Genomic DNA, 18330 nt, shown 5'->3' on the forward strand with positions numbered 1-18330 from the left:
TTAAGTTGATAATTTTTGTATGGCCCCCGAAGAATTTTCTAAATATCCAAATGGCCCTTGGTAGAAAAAAGGTTCCCCGCCCTTGGTTTAAAGTGATAAAATGTAAATAGGCAGTTATTATGGTCCTGAGAATGTGTGTTCATCTGGGGATTGGGTTCCCTGCCAGCTGCTACTGTGGCCATGCCTAGCAAGTGCTTATGACTCTTCATGTGGTCAGATGTCTCATTAAAACTATCAAATTGGAGCTTGCCATCTATTTAAGAGGGTGGTAATTCATATTATTATAGCCAGGTTTGAGTTTTTGCGCTTTCTGTATGCTGTTTTTGCTTGAATTCTTGACCTCAATTGAACTTCCTGACCCTCACATTTACTTTGTTCCTGCAGAACATACAATCACTATACCATTGTAGTCGGTAGTTCCACCACTGTTCCTAACCATTACTTCTTGCTGCGTGTTTGACCTTCATTTTTTACCTACAGATTTAGTCCTAATACATAACTTTGATTTAGTATTATTAAACCTTTCTTTCTTTGCTTTTGTGTACAACCATTCTCAAACTGCTCCCTTAGCCTGTGGCATCTGACCATCTTATACTTCTCAATTTGTCTATACTCTGAGCCTAAGTTGTATATATATTACATCTCTTCACAGAAGTCCTGAATACCATAGTGCATCAGTGAGCTTCAGCTCTAAAAGAAAGGGGGCTGCTATAGGCAAATAGCATGGCTAGCTAAATTTCTGGTGTTTACAGTAAGGGTTCAGGGTAGTCAGATTATAGCAAATACTAATTAGCAATTAACTTTAATCAATTTAAAGTAATTTAGACAATGAAGTAGGTTTCTGATTGGTTGCAATGGGTTATTGCACGTTTGCACCTCTGCATTATGTTCACCTCAATTCTATGTCTTTTTAAGCAGTTGTATGCTTCTACGACTAGATAATCTTATGGCAACATATCCAGCAGCAAAATATAAATATATCATATTGAAGCAATGTAATCCTATGAGTTGTGAAGCTATAACTCCACAATGAATGGCTTTGCTATATTGAATTTTAAATAAAACATTGTTACCATAGCTTTGGGTGTATTAATTCCTTTGTCACACAGACAATGTCTATAGATATCCTTGACACACCATGGAACAAATCAAGAAGAGACAGAGTTGACGGGATTGACAGATACAGAGGCTTTCATTCATACAGCTATATCTCACACCTTCCCATGTGCAGAAAATCCTGCATGGTTATAAATGAGGGCTTTGTCACAGAGGGAAATCCTATAATCCGGAGCATTTCAGCAACAGTCATTCATACGATTACTAGTGACCCTCTATAATAAAACAGGCATGTTATAAACATAGGATTTTGGTCGTCTTAATGGAGCACTTACTTGGCAATTACCATGCGACTTACAAACCTCATGTTGTTTTGGTGTGATGGATCAAAATGCTCCCCTAAACTCAAGTGTTTCATCCATGGCCAACTGCAAACCCATTGTGTGTGAAATTCAATTTCTTTTACAATGAAGCCCAGACCATTTACCCACGTATAAAAAGGGACACAATACAATAATCCACAGTGTCGCTGACAGCTCTCTCCTGGTGTACAAGAGAAAGGAGATATATTACTTTCTAATATTTATATCCTGAGCTTAGTTTGTAACTCAGAATCCTCAACTAGGGTCTGGCCAACACAATTCAATGCACAAATCAATGTAAATTAGCTTAGCACACAGATAACACAAAAACTGTTTATTGTTTGCTATACTAATTGCCATTATTTTGAAGTAAAACCCAGACACACATATGCCTTAACGCCGCCTCAAACCTATTGTTAGGTCCCAAATAACCAAAGATCAGTAGTTTGTGAACAGGGCTGGTTCGAGCCCTCTCTGCGCCCCGGGCAGGAAATGGGGGATGTGGCTTAATACAGGGGGCGTGGTCAGTTACGCCCCCTGTACAGTAGTAGCGCCGCTGAAATGCTGAGCGGTGCGTGATGACGTTATCGCGCACCGCACAGCAAAAGGTCCTCTCCACGAAGGGAAACTAGACGCGTAGCGTCTAGTTCCCTTCACAGGGGGACACAGCCTGGGGACAGAGCGGTCAGCGGAGGGCACAGCAGCAGCGGATCTTGCCATGGTGCGGTGCCCTCCGGATGGCGCCAGCACCCTCCGGAAGGCGACGCCCCGGGCAAAAGTCCTGCTTGCCCGTGGCAAGATCCGCTACTGTTTGTGAATACACTTGGTGTTCTCCTTGTTGCAGTCATATTTTGGGTGACTTTCTCACAATAAAAAATATAAACAAACATAGGGTCGGAAACAGAACTAGACGCAAACCCAATTTTTGCGCAGTTGGGCAATTATCGCGCTGTTTTCGGGGCTTGCCTTAGCCTGCCATGGCTCCAGCATCATACAGTACCTCCTACCGTCATATTGCACTACCGTAGGGCTACTCTGAACTTTCATAATCGACTGATCTGCGACCTGCGCTGCATCTTTTTATGCAGAAGCTGGGACTCGCAAAGCCACAGGTGTGCATCTCAGTACAAATCTAAGCATTTGCATATTTTCGCACAGTTTCCACGTACACATTTGCAGTTGCAGCAACATTAGCATACATCTCTGAATCAAGCCCACAGTGTAGTATTCCAACTCTAGTAAGTGACAAACGGGGACATTTATCAAAGTCTGGAGAGAGATAAAGTGACAACCAACTTGCTCCTAACTGTCTTTTTTTAAACACAGCCTATAACAAGGCAGTTAGGAGCTGATTAGGAGATCTGTAGTATGACAGCCAGTTTTAGTATTAACCACAGTCAGCCTACAAGATCATGAGGTCCATGTGCTAAGCCTTGGAGAGTGATAAAGTGGATGGAAATATAGGGGTCTATGGGGGTCATTCTGACCCGATCGCTCGCTGTAGTTTGTCGCAGTACAGCGATTGGGTCGGAACTGCGCATGCGCCAGCGCCGCAGTGCACCGGTGCATGTCAGTCGTTGCTGTCTAGCGATCGCCTCTGAGACAGAGGCGGTCGCTGGGCGGAAGGGGGCTGAACGGCGGTGTTAAGCCGCCATTTAGAAGGACGGACAGTAGGGGGGGCGGGCCGAGGAGGCTGCGCTGGCCGGGAGTTACTCCTGAAATACAAAAGCATCACCGCTGGGCGATGCGTTTGTATTTGTGCGGGGGGGGGGGGGGGGGGACGGCACTGACATGCGGGGCAGACTAGCTCTGTGCTGGGCGTCCCCCTGCATGTCAGGGAAGATGATCGTAGCTGTGCTAAATTTAGCACAGCTACGATCAACTCGGAATAACCCCCTATGTACTAAGCCTTGGAGAGAGATACAGTCGATGAAGATAAAGTACCAACCAATCAGCTCCTATCTGTCATTTTTCAAACACTCCTGTAACAAGGCATTTAGGAGCAGATTGGTTGGCACTTTATCTTCATCCACTTTATCTCTCTCTCCAAGTCTTAGAACACAGACCCCAAAGTATTGCAGTGAGTCTCTCACAGCCATCCCTATTTGTATGAGGGGAACTGCAAATCCACTGGTTTGGTCAGTGAGATTAATCCATTCTTATATTATTATTATTATTATTATTATTATTATTATTATTATTATTATTATTAATAATATAATAATAATATTAACAATAATTTTCTATAGCGCTTATTCTCCAATAGGACCAGTCCAATCTTGTGAGATAAACATTGTATTTACTTCAGGGCCCCAACTGTGCACATAAAGGGCCCGATTCACACACAATGCCAATGTTCACAGAGTTGAGCAATTTTTTTACTACTTCTCATGTGCTAAAATTCCTAAAAATGCCTATGTTGCATTCAGTACATTACACTGTTATTTTGCACAGAGGCGCAGATGTGATTTGAATGCACAGCATTAGAAATGTACTGGAAGAGGTGCATGAAGATATATATAGATTCTCCAGCTCCAGCCGGCCCCTTTCTGTCTCTCCACCCCCCGTATCTCCATCTCTAGCCAGCCCTCCTTCTGTCTCTCCAGCCAGCCTCCCCCTGTCTCCCCAGATAAGCCCCCCTTCTGTCTCTCCAGCAAGCCCCTTCTATCTCCAGCAGTGGCAAACGCAGGATTTGCATGGGGGGGTTTCCAGAACTGGGCGGAGCCAATCACGGGGGTGGGGACTGAGGTGACCCAGTATATGCTGGGTCCGTAAAACTAGTGTGTCTGTGTGTGTGTGTGTGTGTGTGTGTATATATATATAAATATATATATATATATATATATATATATATATACATATATCTACACACACATATATATATATATATATATATATATATACATACACACACACATACATATACATGGGTGGTCTTCAGTATGCCAGCGGTCGGGCTCCCGGCGACCAGCATACCGGCGCCGGGAGCCTGACCGCCGGCATACCGACACTTATTCTCCCTCGTGGGGGTCCAATAGAATAGAATAGTGTGGCGCGCGTAGCGTGGCGAGCGCAGCGAGCCCGCAAGGGGCTCATTTGCGCTCGCCACACTGTTGGTAAGCCGGCGGCCGGCCGGCCTCCCGGCGCCGGTATGCTGGTCGCCGGGAGGCCGGCCGCCGGGAGATCGTAGTCACCCCATATACACATATACATAGCATATTAAACATGCATACATATATATATATATATATATATATACACACACATACAGTACACATATATATACACATGTATATATATATATCATATGTGTGTGTGTGTGTGTGTGTGTGTGTGTGTGTGTGTGTTTATATGTATGTATGTATGTATATGATTGTACTGTTGTGGTGTGGTCCTGAGGACGGGGTGCTGTCCCCGAAAGTACTCGACCTGAACCTTTAATACACATTTGCTACTTTGCCATTATTGATGACTCCAGAGTGCCTTCTTCCTTGGATTTGCATTTATGTATATACATGTGTATATATGTAGGCACATGGATATATATGTACTATAATTAAAATAAAGTAAACTTTTATTGCACTTGCAAGTGCCACCAGGAAGACATCAGGCTGCAGAGGACGCTAGACAGTCATTAATAATACTCATACAGCTAAATAAAAATAAAAAAATAAATTTTTTTTTTTTTTTTTTTAGTGGAGGGGGGGTTTCTGGGTACTCGGAAACCCCCCCCTGGGTGCGCCACTGTCCAGCCAGCTTCCCTTCTGCTGTCTTTCCAGCCAGCCCACTCTGTCACCTCAGCTCTCCCCCCTCCCTCTGTCCCCTCAGCTAGCCTCCCATCTTCTGTCTCTGCAGACAGCCCCTGCTTTGTGTCTCATCTGCAGATCTAACCAGTATCCTCATGACATGACACCTAACTTCTTCTTCTGTTCTGGCTGCTCCTCATGTTCAGCAGCTCCTCTTTTCTTGTGTTTCAGTAGTGTGGTGTCATGACATCACACATGCTGGCTGGATTGCAATAAAAACCATAAACTTTATTGCGGGCTGTAGGAGAAAGCCCATTTCTTACTTTGTTGCATGGCCGAAGTAGCAGGCAGGCCATATGAAGAGCAGGTTCTCCCATCTCTCCGAGTGTCCGAGGTCGGGATTCCTGTCCTGGCAGTCCCTCCCTGATGGCAGCACTGATGCTACACATAGAAAACACATCAACCTTGCCTTATTACTCATGTCCTCCTTCTTATGTGGGACGCATGCGCACCCAAATTCTCCCTATCCCTATTTTACCCATTAACCCTCTATGGAACAACTTCCTGTTTCCTCCATGATGTACACAAAGCTATACTGCATGCAGGTCTAATTCAGAAATTAGCTGTGTTATCATTTTCAGAAAGGTCACACCTAGCCCCACTCACCAATATTCAACAACACTTCCCCTCTTTAAGCCGGGGACTCATTTAATATTTTCAGAGGGGATACTTTATTAAATCTCTCCCCACAAACCTTGCTTTTCATCAATTAACTCTTTCCACAATCTATAAAATAGTGTCAAGCTCATCTTCCAATGCCCAATACGGACTGGTGTGGGGGTCAGAGCGCTGTCCACCCCTTGATAAGTATAAATGCAGGAGGTCAGGGAAATACCATCTCACTGCTCAATCATTATGATCATATAGGGTGAGATAAAGATAGGAATGATGATAGAGACAGACAACTGAACGGGAGGAGGTACAGGGAGCATAGGATGTAAACAAAGGGTGACCGTAAAATTGAAGTAAATTGGAGTCAATGAGGGACATGGGACATAGGCCAAATCAAGGTAGGTAGATTGGGCTGAATTGGAGCAGGCATGGGTCATCACTATTTTGGCCACGGTTTTCTATGTACACTAGCATTACTCTATTACTATGCAAAGGAAATTAAGAGGGAGCTACTCACATTGCCATTTGCCAGATTTTGTTGTGCACAGTAATAGGCCTGGCCAATGGAGGAAGAAGTAGGAAAGAGTACAACAGACCCTCCAACATGACCCGCCCCACTAGGTACAAAATGCTCTGTTTCTGGATTTCCCTCTTAATTTATGATTTCCATCACCTGTGTTGAACTAGTTAAATGATAAGAAAGCTGTTTCTTCACAGGTGAGTGCAATAACAAATTAAGAGGGAAGTCCAGAAACAGAGCATTTTGTACCTAGTGGGGCGGGTCAAGTTGGAGGGTATTGTACAATAGATGGGAACAGTGGCGGATTTAGGGGGGGGGCACCAAGGCACGTGCCCCCCCTGTCATTTTTAGTGCAGACTGACATGCGGACGAGCGTCCGCATGTCAGTCTGCGGTCTCGTTTCCTCCCCTGCTGTTAGAAGGGACACGGAGGGCACAGTGCGCGCCTCTCCTGTGTCCCTCCTGGGTCTCCGGCGGCCGCTGGTCTCATAAAGGAAGTGCCGTTCGTGAGCACTTCCTTTATTACAGTGACCCGCGGCCGCCGGAGACACAGGAGGGACACAGGGAGGCGTGCACTGTGCTGTGCCCTCCGTGTCCCTCCTAACAGCAGGGGAGCGGGGGGAGCAGCGGCGGCGGCGGCGGAGGAAGGGGAGGGACGCACTGGGGGGGAATATCTGGCACTGGGGGCATATTTGGCAGGGAGGGGGGGGGAGAATATCTGGCACTGGGGACATATATGGCACTGGGGGGAATATCTGGCACTGGGGGCATATATGGCACTGGGGAGGGAATATCTGGCACTGGGGGCATATTTGGCAGGGAGGGGGGGGGAGAATATCTGGCACTGGGGACATATATGGCACTGGGGGGAATATCTGGCACTGGGGGCATATATGGCACTGGGGGCATATGTGGCACTGGGGGGGGGATATCTGGCACTGGGGGCATATGTGGCACTGGGGGGGGAATATCTGGCACTGGGGCATATGTGGCACTGGGGGGGCGATATCTGGCACTGGGGGCATATGTGGCACTGTCGGGGAATATCTGGCACTGGGGGTATATGTGTACCTGGCACATGGGGGGGGGGCTATATTTGGCACTGGGGGCATGTGAGTACCTGGCACCGTGGGGGAATATCTGGCACTGGGGACATATGTGGCACTGGGAGCACAGCCCTAGCAACAAGGACTACCTCCTAGCAACGAGCATGACACCCAGTGCATGAAACCCCTGGCAACGAGCATGACACCCAGTGCATGAAACCCCTGGCAACGAGCATGACACCCAGTGCATGAAACCCCTGGTAACGAGCATGACACCCTGAGCATGAAAACCCCTGGCACCGTGCATGGAACCAAGAGCATGAAACCCCTGGCAACGAGCATGACACCCAGTGCATGAAACCCCTGACAACGAGCAGGTATTTGAAAAGTAATTAGAAGCCTTACTGTAGGACTTAATGTGTAATGGGCATTACGGTGTGTGGCATAATGTATCACGGACATTGCGGTGTGTGTCATAATGTGTCACAGGCATTACGGTGTATGGTATACTATATCGCTGGCATTGTGATATGTGGTATAATGTCTCAGGGTCATTGCAGTGTGTGGCATAATGTATCACGGACATTGCGGTGTGTGTCATAATGTGTCAGGCATTACGGTGTGTGGTATACTATATCACGGGCATTGTGGTATGTGGTATAATGTCTCAGGGTCATTGCAGTGTGGCATAATAAATAACGGGCATTGCGGTGTGTGGCATAGGGTATAACGGGCATTGCGGTATGTGTCACAGGCATTACGGTGTATGGTATACTATATCACGGGCATTGTGGTATAATGTCTCAAGGTCATTGCAGTGTGTGGCATAATGTGTCACAGACATTGTATGTGCTATAATGTATCAGGGGCAGTGCAGTGTGTAGCATAATGTATAACGGGCATTGCGATTCCTGTCATAATGTGTCACAGGCATTACGGTGCGTGGCATAATGTGTCTGGGGCATTACAGTGTGTGCATATTGTGTCATGTGCATTATTGTGTGTGGAATAATGTCTAAGGGCCATTGCAGTATGTGGAATAATGTATACTGGGCATTACTATAAGGAGGAAAAATGACAAATAATGTAAGGGGCATGAATCAGGATTATTTTTCTTTCCTGTGGTGGCCAACGTCTGGGCGTGCAGGTTGCAAAACTGGGGTATAAGGTAGTCTTTTCCTGCAATACCACGCCCATTCAAACAAAGCCACGCCCATTCCAATGAAGCCACGCCCCTTATGGTGCCCCCCCTGTAATTTTTTTCTGGATCCGCCCCTGGATGGGAAGCAAAGGTGGTGATAGTGTCACAGATGCACAGCTAGAGCAGTGTTTGAGGAAGGCAATGAGGGAATGTGATCACCCTAAAGTTGTAAATTGGTGCACTTTGAAGTGATGTTTTAAGTCTTTTCACCATGGACATTTCCAGCTGTAGTGGTGAAATAACAAAAGAATGTGCAGATCAGAGGTGTTAATTGGGGGACTCTTGTGCAGCACCCGTGCCAATGCAGCCCCTACCCTCATCCCATCAGTTCCCTTTATTAGTGGCCCCATCTTTTTGACAATGGGGGTCATTCCGAGTTGTTCGCTCTGTATTTTTTTCTCGCAACGGAGCGATTAGTCGCTAATGCGCATGCGCAATGTCCGCAGTGCGACTGTGCCAAGTAAATTTGCTATGCAGTTAGGTATTTTACTCATGGCATTACGAGGTTTTTTCTTCGTTCTGATGATCGTAATGTGATTGACAGGAAGTGGGTGTTTCTGGGCGGAAACAGGCCGTTTTATGGGAGTGTGTGAAAAAACGCTACCGTTTCTGGGAAAAACGCGGGAGTGGCTGGAGAAACGGAGGAGTGTCTGGGCGAACGCTGGGTGTGTTTGTGACGTCAAACCAGGAACGACAAGCACTGAACTGATCGCAGATGCCGAGTAAGTCTGGAGCTACTCAGAAACTGCTAAGAAGTGTCTATTCGCAATTCTGCTAATCTTTCGTTCGCAATTTTGATAAGCTAAGATTCACTCCCAGTAGGCGGCGGCTTAGCGTGTGCAAAGCTGCTAAAAGCAGCTTGCGAGCGAACAACTCGGAATGACCCCCAATATCTTTTACAAGATAGTACATGTCCAGCAAATAGTAAAGCCTCTGGATCAGTGCCAGATATAGGGAGGGTCAGTTCCATTGCTCGACACAGTTGAGTGGAGTCTGTTTTCGGTGTTGGGTGTGTGGCATGAGGCTCCTCTTGCTCCCATTAAAACACCACTGTTGCAGACCATTTTTATGTGGGCATAGTGATTGTTCTGGCATACCTTTTACATCTCCAGTAGCTGGAAAGTGTTTTTTTTTAAGGGGCACTTTTAATCAATGTAATAAAATGGATTGCAATGGACATCTTAACAAATACAGTATTTACACTTATGGTAGGAAAGGTTGAAAGAAACAGCACTAAAAGGGAGCAGACAGCAATTTGTTTGTTACCACCCAGGAGTATGGTCTAGGGGGGTCATTCTGACCCGTTCGCTCACTGCTTTTTGTCGCAGCCGAGCAAACGGGTCCCTACTGCGCATGCGCCGGCGCATGCCAGATGGCTGAAGGCCGTAGCAGGACTGCGATCGCCTCTGCCTGATTGACAGGCAGAGGCTGTCGCTGGGCGGGAGGGGGCGGAATGGCGGCGTTTGGAGCGGTCCGGCCAACGCAGGCGTGGCCGGACCAAACATGAGGCGGGCCGCAGCAACTACGTGACATCACACGCAGCCGCTGCGGCCCAGGGAGCGATGAGTAGCTCTTGGCCAGCATGCTAAAGCTGTGCTGGCCGGGAGTTACTCTTGAAGTGCAAAGGCATCGCCGCTGTGCGATGCCTTTGCACTTCTGCGGGGGGGGTGGGGGCACTGACATGCGCTGGGCGTCCCCACGCATGTCAGTGTGAATGATCGTAGAATGATCGTAGCTGTGCTAAATTTAGCACAGCTACGATCAACTCAGAATGACCCCCCTAGGTCCATTTAGTCAGCCCTTGTGTATGTGTGTACCCATGTGTGTACCCATGTGTGTGTGCATGTATGCAGTGTTTTATTTGTTTTGTTTAATCAATAATATAAATTATCTGTCACAATTAAAACAACTTTAGTGTTCAATAATATTTGATACTATACCACTTTTTAAACTATTATATCTTGGAAACAGTTCTTGCATGTTGTAGTACAATGACTATTATCCATTGAACTAATTGTGTGCTCAACCATATGCCTTGTTACCCAGCAAAACAGGCTTTATCGCATATCATAACATATCTTTGTAATATAGGATTATAAGTGAAGACCTGGTGAAATGCCAGAATTTTATCTTTAGTCACGTGTCTTGGGTGAGAGTGCAGAGTGAAAGGGAAGATTAGGACACAATAGAGTGTGAGGTCTGTTTGTATAACTTGCTGACAGGTAGCTTCTCCTGACACAGTGCAGTGCTGACTGGTCCAGCAACTGGTATACGGCCTGGTCCCCCCGGGAGTCAGTAATGTAGACACCAGACTGAAGCAGCACATATTTTATTCCTCTTCTAAAGAACAGACTGAATCCCATGCAAATTAACATTCACTGTAACGTGCTCACTAGATAACTAAATACTGATACACGGCTTACAAAATAAAATGGTGAGCTTTCTTTCTGTTTTTCCTCATAGAGGGATTCTAGTGAAATGGTTTCTTTAACCAAGGAAATAATACTATGCTGCCTACATAATTCATGTGCACAGTCTGTAAATAATGTTCATGCCAAAATTAGTGATGTGCACCGGCAATTTTTCGGGTTTTGTGTTTTGGTTTTGTGTTTGGTTCCGCGGCCGTGTTTTGGGTTCGAACGCGTTTTGGCAAAACCTCACCGAATTTTTTTTGTCGGATTCGGGTGCGTTTTGGATTCGGGTGTTTTTTTTCAAAAAACCCTAAAAAACAGCTTAAATCATTGAATTTGGGGGTCATTTTGATCCCATAGTATTATTAACCTCAATAACCATAATTTCCACTCATTTTCAGTCTATTCTGAACACCTCACACCTCACAATATTATTTTTAGTCCTAAAATTTGCACCGAGGTCGCTGGATGGCTAAGCTAAGCGACCCAAGTGGCCGACACAAACACCTGGCCCATCTAGGAGTGGCACTGCAGTGTCAGGCAGGATGGCCCTTCCAAAAAATACTCCCCAAACAGCACATGACGCAAAGAAGAAAAAAAAGAGGCGCAATGAGGTAGCTGTGTGAGTAAGCTAAGCGACCCTAGTGGCCGACACAAACACCTGGCCCATCTAGGAGTGGCACTGCAGTGTCATGCAGGATGGCCCTTCCAAAAAATACTCCCGAAACAGCACATGACGCAAAGAAGAAAAAAAAGAGGCGCAATGAGGTAGCTGTGTGAGTAAGCTAAGCGACCCTAGTGGCCGACACAAACACCTGGCCCATCTAGGAGTGTCACGCAGGATGGCCCTTCCTAAAAATACTCCCCAAACAGCACATGATGCAAAGAAGAAAAAAAAGAGGCGCAATGAGGTAGCTGTGTGAGTAAGCTAAGCGACCCTAGTGGCCGACACAAACACCTGGCCCATCTAGGAGTGTCACTGCAGTGTCACGCAGGATGGCCCTTCCAAAAAATACTCCCCAAACAGCACATGACGCAAAGAAAAATGAAAGAAAAAAGAGGTGCAAGATGGAATTGTCCTTGGGCCCTCCCACCCACCCTTATGTTGTATAAACAGGACACGCACACTTTAACCAACCCATCATTTCAGCGACAGGGTCTGCCACACGACTGTGACTGAAATGACTGGTTGGTTTGGGCCCCCACCAAAAAAGAAGCAATCAATCTCTCCTTGCACAAACTGGCTCTACAGAGGCAAGATATCCACCTCATCATCATCGTCCGATTCATCACCCCTTTCACTGTGTACATCCCCCTCCTCACAGATTATTAATTCGTCCCCACTGGAATCCACCATCTCAGGTCCCTGTGTACTTTCTGGAGGCAATTGCTGCTGGTGAATGTCTCCATGGAGGAATTGATTATAATTCATTTTAATGAACATCATCTTCTCCACATTTTCTGGAAGTAACCTCTTGCTGACAAGGTGAGCGGCGGCACTAAACACTCTTTCGGGGGGGGGGCGTGGCTTCGACGGACATGGAGTAGCACACAGACTGTGTGTCTCTCCAGCTATTATATCCTGTCCAACATCCTGTGTCCCCCCCTGGGCCTGCAATCCACCCCAATACCAGCACTATAATGTGGGGGTGCCCATGGGCCGCTCTGAGACCCGTCAGCAAGCTATCCGCTGCAGTGGAGTGAATATAGTGTGCGGGGACCCTGGGCCTGCTACTGCACGTGGGACGCCGCCATCCTGCTGCCCGCACCGAGACCTGCATCCGGCTCCCGTCCTGAGCGCTGCTCACCAGGTCCGCGGCTTCCCCTCTGTTGTTGCTGGGGACGCTGTGGCGGGCGCCTCTCCTCTCGTGCTCCGGCCGACGAGCGCTCCCCCAGCCGCTGCATCACCACGTGACCCGCCGCCGCTCTCCCTGCTCGCTCCGGCGGCCCCAGCCCGTACCTCCGGCTCCTGCACTGTGCTATGCCGCTGGGGAGGAGGTGCACGGCACGGCTGGATTCTATAAGTGCCTGTGCCCTCCCCATACTACTGCTGCCTTGCTGAACTCTGCTCCATTAGGATAAGGAGCAGTGATATTAACCCCTGCAGATCCTGTGATACACTGGTCAACCTCAGCTTCCTAGCACACACTCCATTTCAACTTATTGTCCCTCATATGCTGGGAGGGGAGGAAAGTTTTCTTTATCCTGCTGCAATTATTTCTTCTGTGCTAACAGAGGTTCCTGATATTCTACACGGTCACTGATCAGTTTTGGTATACTGTACTTACCCGCAAGCAGCGACTGGATAATTCTGATATACTACATTCAGTCATTATTGGCCGTCCCTGGACAGTTCTTGATATACTATTTAATATACTTCTTGCCTCCTGCCGCACGCTCGGTTATAATGGTCAAACCGCATCAGTCTGCCGCGGCCGCGGCGAAGTTGGAGAAGTATGTCAGAAATCCGCCGACGCGGTCCCAACAGAGTGAGGAGATGCAGCCGACCTCTGCGCCGCCTACTCAGTCAGCTGGCTCCTCATCTGCGGATGCCACCGATGCTGCTCTGCAAAAGGTGCTGGATGCGGTCACGGCCAGTGAAGCCCGCTTGGCCGACAGGATCGGTCAGGTCCAGTCGGATTTATCCATTATACACCAGGACCTTCAACGGGTGCGAGAGAGGGTCGGTGAGGTTGAGACGTGCACCTCCACGCTGGAAGACACGGTTACGCCTCTTGGTAGACGCACTTCTGCTCTGGAGTCTCAGATGCTGGATGTACATAGAAAGATGACGGATATGGAGGGGAGGTTGCGGCGGAACAATATCCGTTTCGTCGGACTCCCGGAGAAAGAAGAGGGTGCCTCCCCTGAAAAATTTCTTGAACGTTGGCTGTTGGATGTATTTGGAGCGGAGGAGTTCACTTCACACTTCGCAGTGGAACGCGCCCATAGGGTCCCGATGCGTCCATTACCTCCAGGGGCACCTCCCTGTACGTTTATTGCCAAACTCCTCCATTACCGGGATAGGGACGTGATTCTGAGACTGGCCCGCACCAAGGGCCCCCTTACGTGGAAAGGTTCCCCAGTTTCAGTCTTTCCGGATTTTGCTGTCGATGTCCAGAAGGATAGAGCTCAGTTTGTCCCTGTGAAACGCAGGCTGCGAGAATTGAATATCCCCTATGCCATGCTCTTTCCGTCTAAACTGCGGGTGGTCTCGGATGGGGAAACAAAATTCTTCACGACCCCTCGTGAAGCATCAATGTGGCTGGACGGACGCTTTCCGGCGCGGCGAGCGCTAGCTGCTGATTGAACTTATGTGTTTGATTTCCCTACTTGCAAGTATACTGCTTCGTTTATGCTTGATATGTTATTGTTATATTGTCTTGGGAGGGATGTATAGTTGTTTGTGGTTATGTTCCTTATGATTCCCTGCAGGATGTCAGTTTGGCTAGATGGACGCTTTTCAAATAGGGGAGCGATGGCTGCTGATTGCACTCCTGTCTCTGATTTCTCAGCTAAGTCAATATACTACTGTTTGTGATGTGCTGCTATGTGATTTACGGAGGGGCTATCTGCGGCCCTTACGGGCCTTTATTGGGAGGGGGTAGCTCTGTGGAGATGGGTGATTGCTAGATGTTGCCTTTACGCTGATTTTGGGCCTTAGAAACTCGGTGTTTGCCCTGCCATATAGTCTTTAAAGGGGTAAACGGTTACTCAGTTGGGGTGGGGGTATTGGTCTGGGGGGGGATTGGTTTTGTTTTGAGTTTAGCTGGGAGATTCTCCTCTTTTATGGTCATTAAATTCTTGGCCCCCTTAGTGGATATAGGAATTTGACCTTAATTGGTATTGGCGGAGTATGTTACCGGGCTCTCTGCCTTAGTTGGGATTGTTAGTACTTAGGGTGTTCTGTTGTTAGGGAATCAGGTATGCTGCTAGTTTTAGGTGGTATACGGGGTGGGGATGGGGGTTATTTTAGATTGTTAACATTGAGGTGTTTTCATTTTTTGCTGTGCAATGTGCTTATTTCTGCTATGTTTATGTTGCAGCTGACTGCAGGCGTATCCTCTTTGGTATTCACTGGCGGTGGCTGGCCGCGGGTGCTATGCAAAATCACAACAATGCCCTGTTATGGCGTCGGTTAAGTTTCTGTCGTGGAATGTGCGGGGGATCAATGACAAGATTAAGCGCTCCTTGATCCTTAGACAGATTAAATCTTATGCGTCGGATATAATTTGCTTGATGGAAACTAGAGATGAGCGGGTTCGGTTCCTCGGAATCCGAACCCCCCCGAACTTCAGCCTTTTTACACGGGTCCGAGGCAGACTCGGATCTTCCCGCCTTGCTCGGCTAACCCGAGCGCGCCCGAACGTCATCATCCCGCTGTCGGATTCTCGCAAGGCTCGTATTCTATCGCGAGACTCGGATTCTATATAAGGAGCCGCGCGTCGCCGCCATTTTCACATGTGCATTGAGATTGTCAAAGTCAGAAAAATGTCTCAATGCACGTTGCCATATTTGCACCGCACACTGGTCCGCGCTGCGCGTGCGTGCGCTCTCCCGTGGATGCGCATACCCGCAATAACGTGCACTCGCAGGCGCGGTATGCGTATTTACGGTAGAGTTTATGTAGTCGTAGCGTGCGACTCATTCGTTACAAATGTTCACAATTAATGTAGTTTATAGATCATGGTCCCTTTGATAGATTGTGAAAGTTTGGTTAAAATACAATGTCCCAGAGCTGAGGAATCCCTCTTTATATCGTACGAAGGGTCTAACAGGAATCATACAGCAGTGTTTGGTACCCATCGGAAGAGTATTTAATTAGCAATATTCCGGTGTTGGTTTGGAGCGTATTAATCGCTCGTGCGAATAGTTATGGACATAAGAAGTTTATGTCCATTTCTATTAATTACACATACTCAGGTATGCGGCGGGAAACCCAGTTTCCCACCCACCTGAGCTGTTGGAAATCGTCACAGCCCACCTGTATGAATCACCCTATGACCTTTTGTTATGATACAGGGCCGAATTCCTTCGGCCAATGGACAATGGGATTGTAGGACCAGGAGATTGCATTGTGTGTGGGGCATAAATAGGCAGGCCGACCACATCCAGCTCTCACTCTCTCATCAACGGTTATCTGCTGATAGCCGGGAGCTGGATATCGAGGCGCAGGCGATCATACCCTTTGTGCGTAAGTTTCTCTCCGTTATCATTGTCTTTCTGTGAGCCAATTTCTCTCATCTCATCTCTCTCTCTCTCTCTCTCTCTCTCTGTTCTGTTCTCTCATATCTCCCCTAGACTAGGCTAGTATTGTATTGTATTAGATAGTATTGTATTGTATTGCATTTAGGTCAGTGTAGTATTGTCTTTTTGTATTTATTGTTTAGTTCTGTGGTTAGGAAGTCTCTGTTATATTGTAGTGTATCATATGTACTGTTATCCCCTTTTACAAATATATTAGACATAATACAGTTAATAGGCCTTGGAACCTAAACCAGTATCTGTGTATTTTCTATAGTGATAAGTGTTCACTTGAGCGTCGGTGACGCTCAAGCAGCTTTGTAGATAGTCAGGTTACACAAGGTTGCACTTACACCCTGTACTCACATTAAGGTATTCAGTGTATTTCATTGGTATAAGGATTTAACATAAAGGTATAGTGTTGTGAGCGTCTGCATCGCTGGTGACCTCCTCGTGGTCTCGAGCGTATGCTACGCCATAGCGATTCATTCCCCTAGACATAACCAATAACGTGTTCTGTGATCACTGGGCCGTGAGCGAACGTGACGCTTGAGCGTCTCGCCTACGGCTGAGCGATCGCTACGCCAATAGCGTACCATTACGGTACTTCTTAAGTAAACAGCGTACAGTGTTCTTAGCTTCATAAAGGGTTGTTTATACGACAAGGAATTTAGCATTGTCAATTGCGGGCTCGTCCTATACTTCTCACATCTGCACTAGGTAGATCAGCAGACATTATCCCCCAGCAAAGGGTGGGAGATTGTCTCATAGTGCTGGCGGGATAAGCGTCTGCTTCGCTTAGACAAAGAGTGCTGAAGGAACCCGGTAACCGGAAGTAAGAACAAAACGCTTGTGTCTTTTTAAAAAAACTGTTTATTTTTCTTTTGTCTTGCGTACGCATACATACCTGCATTTCTTTTCACTTGTGTATTTCATTTTTCGTATATCACTATTCCTGTTTGCCAAATTTTATAGTTGATAGAAAGTGCTAAAAAGAGATTTGCTGTTATTTCATAGTAAAGGTAATAGTTAAAGTATAGAACAAACACACGGTTTGTCTGAGATACAAGGCAGTCAGTGTGGTGTGCGGTAGATGATCAGGGATCATTTACATTGATAAAAATATATTGTGTTACGGTGGATCCTTTGCATTGCGTACACGTGTCGCTAACAAAGACTAGCGTACGCAATCTAAAAGGCAGACGCACGCAGCGTTCATTACGCAACGTAGCGTCCGGTTACGCCCACGTAGCTCAAGTTGTGATAAAGTGAAGTAACGCAAAGGCGATAATTAACGCACAGCGGTAGATAACGCGAAGCGGTAAATAACGCAAATCTATTTTTGGAAAATCTGAAATTTAGTTTAACAGATCCTGCTCCTAATTGGTAACACTTTTGGCCTAAAGACAATTTCTGCGCAGAAATAGAAGAAACAAAGTGTACATGTGTTGAGTGAGTGTGTTTTGTATACAAAAGTTTATATAACTTTAAGGTGGAACCAAAAGGAAAGCCGGGTACTCGTCAAGGGACATACGTGTAAGTGACATATACGGTGGCTAGGGAGGCATCCCTGGTTAAATAATATTTGAGCATTAGAGTATAGCGGACCATAAGGTAACAAGACCAGGAGGTCATAAGGGAACAAGACCAGGAGGTCATAAGGAACAAGACCAGGAGGTCGTAAGGTAAAAGGTCCGCTATAAAAGTCCAGTGGCACAACGCCTGGGGTGTTGGTGCAGAACCCATATAGGCCATAAGCTCTTGCTGAAGGAATCGCGGCCGGAAACATCGATTCCATTGGTCTTTCAGTACATGACAAGTAGTGCTCGTGTACTGAACGATTGGACCGCACGTAATTGTGTGCAGTAGTTAGTAATCTGACCTAATACCATTAGAGTAAAGTGGTCACAAACGCTATTTGTACATTCTGACGTGATTTGTGTAATTTTTTATTTTTGGAAGGGAAGTTCGCTGGTCACTCAGGAACTATCTAACAACCCCACCTTTACTGGAAAGAGTAAGTGTCCTGCGGGTAACCCTCATATGTTCCAGTAAACTGAAGGTTCCATAGGG

This window comes from Pseudophryne corroboree, chromosome 3 (assembly GCF_028390025.1).
Source record: "Pseudophryne corroboree isolate aPseCor3 chromosome 3, aPseCor3.hap2, whole genome shotgun sequence".
NCBI classification, from domain to species: domain Eukaryota; kingdom Metazoa; phylum Chordata; class Amphibia; order Anura; family Myobatrachidae; genus Pseudophryne; species Pseudophryne corroboree.